Source organism: Eschrichtius robustus, chromosome 12, assembly GCF_028021215.1.
Source record: "Eschrichtius robustus isolate mEscRob2 chromosome 12, mEscRob2.pri, whole genome shotgun sequence".
NCBI lineage: Eukaryota > Metazoa > Chordata > Mammalia > Artiodactyla > Eschrichtiidae > Eschrichtius > Eschrichtius robustus.
The window spans coordinates 24109581-24117871 of NC_090835.1; positions in this window are offsets into that span (position 1 = coordinate 24109581).

Genomic DNA, 8291 nt, shown 5'->3' on the forward strand with positions numbered 1-8291 from the left:
GGGAGCTTTTGGGGTGATGAGAAAGTTCTAAAAACTGGATTTTGATGATAGTTATACAACTCAGTCAATTGAATGAAAATCATTGAATTGTACACCAAAAATTTTAAAATAACAATAATAAGGCCAGGCTTTTCTTAGCCTGAGATTAAATAAAATGCCCTTGCTATACCTTCCCTTGGCCCCTACTTTAGAAAGCTTCATCCCACTTGCAAGTACTTGGATTTGGTCTCAGACACATGTGGATTCTAGTCTCAGCTGTGCCATTTGTTGGCATGATCTTGGACAAGTCACTTGCCCTCCTTAAGACTTCAGGAGATAGATACCTTTGTATTAAATTATTTGTCATAGTCTCAAAATGTTGTCTATGTTTGTGTCCTTTCTACCTAACTGGACCATGCACTCAGGGCTTGTTCTTCCATCTCTCTTGTACCGTACCCTGTGACACAGCTCAGGTCTCTGGGCAGTGCAGCATGGTGGGTAAAACCTCTGCAACCAGGGTGCTTGGATTTGAACCTACTCCCCAGCTGTGTGACCGTGGCCAAGGTATTTAACCACTCTGTTTCATCATTCTTAAATGGTTTTTTGTGAGTTATTAAGGTTCTTGTGAAAATTAAATGAGATGATACACGTACATGCTGATACATATACAGTGCTTAGAACAGTGCCTGGCCCATAGGAAGTGCTATGTGTTAGCTATTATCTGTATACCCCGTATTCGGACAGATACAAATAACATACATCTGCTTGGCGTTTCACTTCCCAGGAGTGTTTGGGTCCACTCTGGACATGCATCACCACCAACCAGCTAACACTCTTCAACAGCAAATGCTCACCTTGACCTCTGAACAACCTGGGTATTTGTGCTTCTCCCAGCAGATCCTTTAATCCCTCACCTCAGTTTCTCATCAAGGTAGGCTGTCTTGGGACTTCCCTGGTGGTGCAGTGGTTAAGACTCTGCACTCCCAATGCAGGGGGCCTGGGTTTGACCCCTGGCCAGGGAACTAGATCTCACATGCTTGCCGCAACTAAGGAGCCCACAAGCCGCAACTAAGGAGCCCACAAGCCGCAACTAAGACCCGGCACAACCAAATAAATAAATATTTTTAAAAAAACCAAAAACAAAGTAGGCTGTCTTTTAGTAAAAACTCAACAAATGCTTTTGTACTCACATTATGTACTAGCAAATTCCATTAATTTGTTGAATTGTGCATTTAGCATACAGTATTTGAAAGCTGACTGAGTGCCAGAGTCCTAGGAGGTAGGGACTAAACACATAACAAGGTATTGATATAATCCTTGTCCTCAAGAAGTTTGTGATCAGAATCAGAGGTTCCCAAACTCCCTGGGCATCAGTGACCTGGAGAAACAGTGGGGTGGTAAGGTATGGCATGGGAAAGGAAGGTTTAAGCATCACTCCCCCGCCCTATCACCTCCATCCACCCCATAAAGTTACTTTGAAGTAAAAACAATTTTTTAAAAACAAATGCAGTATCTGCAGAAAGCCATCTTTAGAAAACTTTGCTATTTTCATTGATCTGTAACATGCAATCAGTGTAAACACAGCATGCTTGCTATGCAAACACAGTCTCAGGTAAGTCCCCTGGGGCGGGGGGACTTAAATTATTTTTAAGCACTCTCCAAAACAAACTCCTGAGTTTCCCCTATATTGAAATTTTGGAGCTGTCATCAAGGTATCAAGCTTTGTTTGTTCATTTACTTATTTAATCAGTATGCTGGTGGTTTTATAAAATACAGATCCACTAGACTTTCTGACTCAGAATCTCTAGGGGTAGAATCCAGGCACCTGTACTGTTAACAACCTTCTCGGGGTTCAGTTAACGGATCTGCTTTGGGGAACCACTGCCCTACGTCACAGGTGGCAGGAAGGGAGGATGGATTAAACTAGACAGGAAAAAAAAAAAAAAAAAAACTAGACAGGAAGAGCAGTGAGGAGGTGATAGGTGAGGACAGGTGAGCCAGGCAAGGAGGATGTGGTGGGCTTAGCCCCCCCAGATGTCCATGGCAACATCCTGAATGTTGAACCTGTGAATGTTGCCTGACATGGCAAAAAGGACTTTGCAGATGTGATTAGGGATCTTGAGAGAGGAAGATTATCTGGATTATCTGGGTGAGCCCTTAACGTAACCACAGTATCCTTATAAGAGGGAAGGAGAGGGAGATTCAGCTGCAGAAGAGGAAGAAAACCTTGGATGAGTGACCACGGATGCAGCGAGAGAAAAGCTGATGTGCTTGGAAGAAGCAGCCATCAGCCAAGAAATGCAGGCGGCTTCCAGAAACGAGAAAAGATGAGGAAATGGATTCTGCCCTAGAGTCTCCAGAGGGAGCCAGCCCTACTGACACCTTGATTTCAGACCTGTAAGACTCATTTCAGATGTCCGGCCTCCAGAATTGTAAGAGAATAAATTTGTGGGTTTTTTTAAGCCATTACGTTGATGGTTATTTGTTACAGCAGCCATAGGAAACTAATACAGAGGATTAAAAAAAAAACGAATACAGCTGACCTTGAACAACATGAGTGTTAATCCACATATAATTTACAGTCAGATCTCCCTGTCAGTGATTATTCTGCACCCTCAGATTCAACCAATAGTGGACCATGTAGTGCTGTAGTATTTTCTATTGAAAAATATCCGCACATAAGCCGAACCATGCAGCTCAAACCTGTTGTTCAAGTGCCTGATGTACAGAAATACGTAGGTGTGAAACCATTAAGATCTGGCAATTGGTAGGATATACAAGCTTTAAAAAAAGAAAGCGAGAGAGAAGGAAGAATCAAGAATGAGTCTAGGGATTTCCCTGGCAGTCCAGTGATTAAGGCTCTGTGGTTCACCTGCAGGGGACATGGGTTTGATCCCTAGTCTGGGAACGAAGATCCCACATGCCGCGCAACAAGGCCAAAAAAAAGTCTAGATTTCTAATTGTTGATGGATGAATTGGTTTGGTTGCTGACCCCAAATAAAGGAGGAGGTTAAAAAAAAAAAAAGAATTCGCTGTTTGGGCCTTTGCTCAGGGGATGTACAAGTGAAGATGGTCAGCAGGCAGTTGGATATACAGGTTTAAGGTTTGGATTCTATCATTTGCAAAAGGGAAGGATGAAATATTCCACATCTGGTGGTCATGAGGACTAAGGAGACAGTGTGTGTGGAAGCCTGGCATGTGTAGGTATTCAACAGATGTCAGAGGAAATACCTCCACCACGACATAATTCCATGATCTGGGGTTTGTTTCCAGGCAAAGTGGGCTATGAGACTCTGCCCCTTATCCCCACCCCTACCTCATCAGTCCATTTGGCAGAATGCAAAATGCTAACTGGAGCGATCGTTAAAATAGTCACTAACACCAGCTAAGGTTTAAGTGCCTGGTGAAAAGTGCTTCTATTGACCCCAGAGGAAGACGCAGGCTAATGCAGCCAGTCAATATTTCTTAAATGAGTAAAGCCTCATTAATTGGGACACAGAGAGGCTCAACGAGAGTTTAGGTTTTCCTCTCTTTAAAGAGAAAGAGTTTGGGAAGCAAATGAAGAGTTTAACAAGATTTCCAGAGGGACTATTTAAATGCCTTAGAAAAACAAGCTGCTTTTAATCACCTTCAAACACTTGAGGAGCACCACTGGCAGTCCAACCGATTTGTGATTGGCAAACCATTTCTAAGTCTCTATTAAACAAGTGCTGGGGATCAACGAAGGAATCATTTTAAAGCCTGGTTCTATTTCCTGGAAATAGTGAAGCTGTTTCCTTTAAAAATATTTCACCGTCCTGATATTCCATTCATTCTGACTGAACTTCCTCTAACAAGTAGTCAGACAAATGAGGGTTTCATAGATCTTTTTCTCCAGAGCTCCTCCTCCACTGCCTTTGGTTTCTTTCTCTTCTCTCCTCCCCAGGGGTCAAGGCGGAGGGACTGAAAGTTCCAACACTCTAATCACATGGTTGGTTCTCCTGGCAACCAGACCCCCCACCCTTAGTTGTGATACAAAAGTTGCCTCACTAATATAAAAAAAAATTGTCACTTTCATCAGTTAGGAAATTCCAAGAGTTTTAGGAGCTCTGTGCCCGAAATTTGATGAAGACCAAATACATATTTCACAACAAGTCAGGGAAAAACCTAGGGTTGACCCTCAGTACTCTTGCATGTCCCTATCAAATCCGTCACCAAGACCTGACCATCGCTACACATTTTCCTTTATTTTCACCCTCAAAATTCTAGTCCCTAACATCTATTTATGATAAAAACTCTCAACAAAGGTGTGTAGAGGGAAGGTACCTCAACATAATAAAGGCCATATACAACATGCCCACAGCTAACATCATATATAACAGTGAGAAACTGAAAGCCTTTCCTCTAGGATCAGGAACAAGACAAGGATGCTCACCTTCACCGCTTTTATTCACCACAGTATTTGCAGTCCAAGCCAGAGCAATTAGGCAAGAAAAAGAAATATAAGGCATCCAACTGGAAAGGAAGAAGTAAACTGTCACTAACTGCAGATAACATGATATCATATATACCATATGTCATATGTAGAAAACCCTACAGACTCCATCAAAAAACTGCTAGGACTAATAAATTCAGTAAATTTTTAAAAATTTATTTATTTATTTTTGGCTGCATTGGGTCCTTGTTGCTGCACGCAGGCTTTTTCTCTGGTTGCGGCAAGTGAGGCCTACTCGTTGTTGAGGTACGTGGGCTTCTCATTGCAGTGGCTTCTCTTGTTGCGGAGCACGGGCTCTAGGCGCACAGGCTTCAGTAGTTGCGGCACGTAGGCTCAGGAGTTGGGGCTCACGGGCTCTAGAGCACAGGCTCAGTAGTTGTGGCACATGGGCTTAGTTGCTCCATGGCATGTGGGATCTTCCCGGCCCAGGGCTTGAACCTCTGTCCACTGCGTTGGCAGGCGGATTCTTAACCACTGTGCCACCAGGGAAGTCCCTAAATTCAGTAAAACTGTAGGATACAAAATCAGTACACAAGAAATCTGTTGTGTCCCTATATACTAATAGTGAACTATCAGAAAGAGAAATTAAGAAAACAGTCCTATTTATAATTGCATCAAAAGGAATAAAATACCTAGGAATAAATTTAACCAAGAAGGTGAAACCCATGTACTGAAAAGTATGAGACGTTAATAAAAGAAACTGAAGAAGACACAAATAAATGGAAACATATTCCATGCTCATGGATTGGAAGAATTAATATTGTTAACATGTCCATACTACCCAAAGTAATCTACAGATTCAATATAAGCCCTATCAAAGTTCCAATGGCATTTTTCAAAGAAATAGAATAGGGCTTCCTTGGTAGTGCAGTGGTGAAGAATCCGCCTGCCAATGCAGGGAACACAGGTTTGAGTCCTGGTCCGGGAAGACCCCACATGCCGTGGAGCAACTAAGCCCGTGCGCCACAACCACTGAGCCTGCGCTCTAGAGCCTGTGAGCCACAACTACTGAAGCCTGCATGCCACAACTACTGAAGCCCGCATGCCTAGAGCCCGTGCTCCGTAACAAGAGAAGCCACCGCAATGAGAAGCCCGCGCACAGCAACGAAGAGTAGCCCCCGATCGCCACAACTAGAGAAAGCCCGTGTGCAGCAACGAAGACCCAACGCAGCCAAAAATAATAATAAAAAAAATGAATTTTTAAAAAATATATTTAAAAAAAGAAATAGAATAAATAATCCTAAAATACATATGGAACCACAAAAGACTGCAAATAGCCAAAGCAACATACAGTAAGAAGAACAAAGCTGGGGATATCATGCTTCTTGGTTTCAAACTATATTACAAAGCTATATTAATCAAAACAGTATGGTATTGGCATAAAAACAGACATATAGATCAATGAAATAGAATAGAGAGCCCAAAAATAAACCCACGAATATATGGACAATTAATTTACAACAAAGGAGCCAAAAATATCCAATGGGAAAAGGACAGTCTCTTCAATAAATGGTGCTGGGAAAACTGGACAGCCACATGCAAAAGAGTGAACCTTGACCACTGTCTTATACCATACACAAAAATTAACTCAAAAAGGTAAACACTTGTGGGGCTTCCCTGGTGGCGCAGTGGTTGAGAATCTGCCTGCCAATGCAGGGGACACGGGTTCGAGCCCTGGTCTGGGAAGATCACACATGCCGCGGAGCAACTGGGCCCGTGAGCCACAACTACTGAGCCTGCGCGTCTGGAGCCTATGCTCCGCAACAAGAGAGGCCGCGATAGTGAGAGGCTCACGCACCGCGATGAAAAGTGGCCCCTACTTGCCACAACTAGAGAAAGCCCTCGCACAGAAACGAAGACCCAAGAGAGCCAAAAATAAATAAATAAATAAATTTTTTAAAAAAAGTAACAAATGTTCAAGTACAATTGGTGTCTTTAAAAAAAAAAAAAAAAAGGTAAACACTTGAACATAAAACCTGAAACCATATAACTCCTAGAAGAAAACGTAGGCAATAATCTCCTTGACGTAGGTCTTGATGATGATTTTTGGAATCTGACCCCATAAGTAAAAGCAACAAAAGCAAAAATAAATAAGTGGGATTACATTAAATGATAAAGCTTCTGTACAGCAAAGGAAACCATCAACAAAATGCAAAGGCAATCTACTCAATAGGAGAAAATATTTGCAAATCGTATATCTGATAAGGAGCTAACATTCAAAATATACAAAGAATTCATCAACTCAGTGGCAAAACCCCAAGAAAATCTAATTAAAAAATGGGCAGATATGCTGAATAGATATTTTTCCAAAGAAGACATACAGATGGCCAACAGGTACATGAAAAGATGCTCAAAGTCACTAATCACCCGGGAAATGCAAATCAAAACCACAATGAGATATCCCCTCACACCTGTAAGAATGGCTATTATCAAAAAGACAAGAAATAACAAGTGTTGACAAGGATGTGGAGAAGTGTTGATGGGAGTGTAAACTGGTACAGCCACGATGGAAAACAGGACAGTGGTTCCTCAAAAAATTAAAAATACAACCACCATATGATCCAGAAATTCTACTTCTGGGTATTTACCTGAAGAAAACAAAGACACTAATTTGAAAAGATATATGTACCCCCATGTTTTTAAACACATACACACACATATATATGTACAGTAGAACATTATCCAGCCACAAAATAGAACTAAATCTTGCCATTTGCAGCAACATAAATGGACCTTGACGGTATTATGCTAAGTGAAATAATTCAAAGAGACTATTACCAAATGATCTTACTTATATGGGGAATGGAAAAACAAAAACACAAAAAAACAAGATCATAGATACAGAGAACAGAAGATTGGTGGTTGCCAGAGGTAGGGTGGGGGAGGGTGAAGGATGGGAGGAATGTGTTAAAAAAAAATTAAGAAAAAATTCTAGTCCCAGCTCCCATCACCTCCTACGTGGACTACTGCAACAGTTCTTCCTCTAGTTTGTTGGATCTACTCAATGCCCTTCTAATTCCCCCTTCTGACAAGTGCCAGTGAGATCTATCCAAAATAAAGTGTAGCCTCTAGAGTCAGATGGAATGGGATCATTAGCCGTGGGGCATTTGTCACCCATAGCCTTTCTGGGCCTCATCGTGTTCATCTACAAAACTGATAATAGTCACTGCCTCTGAGGTTTCAGGTGAGGGTTAAGGGAAAGTGAAGTGCTTTCCTTTGTGCCTGCAGATAGCAACTGCTCAGTAAATATTAGGTCCCATGACTATGACCACTTGGCCTGCCCACCAGCCAGCCATTTAGGACAATCTCACCCCAGCTATTATGAACAAGCACATGTTTATTCTACAAAATTCATTCATCAGTTTATACAGGTCAAGTGCAAAGTTAGGTTTACGTCTTGTTTTCTTTTTCATCATTTTTGAGGGGCACAATTAGGAGAAAATGCATATAACTTAAACGAAACCAATCATACTTAGGAACGGTTTAAGTCACAGATATAAAAGGAGCATTTAAAATAGGAGTAGATGGACCATTTATTAATTCTTCCTTTTAGGTTAATACAATTCCTTTCACACTCCTAACAGATTCTTCCCATAACTTATCCCTTATGGCCCCCAGTAAAAAACAAAAACATGTTCAAAGAAATAAAAAAATCAACTATAAGTAGAGTGGGCCATTAAGCATTCTGAAGGGCACTTCATCAGAATATGAAGAAAGAATTTAATCCTTAGCTGACCAGAGATAAACAACGAAAAATCAGAAAGTAACGCTACTCTGAAATCTTCACTGTAACTCTCTCTAGACACAAATAAGTGTTTTCTATCAGGTGATTCCTTTT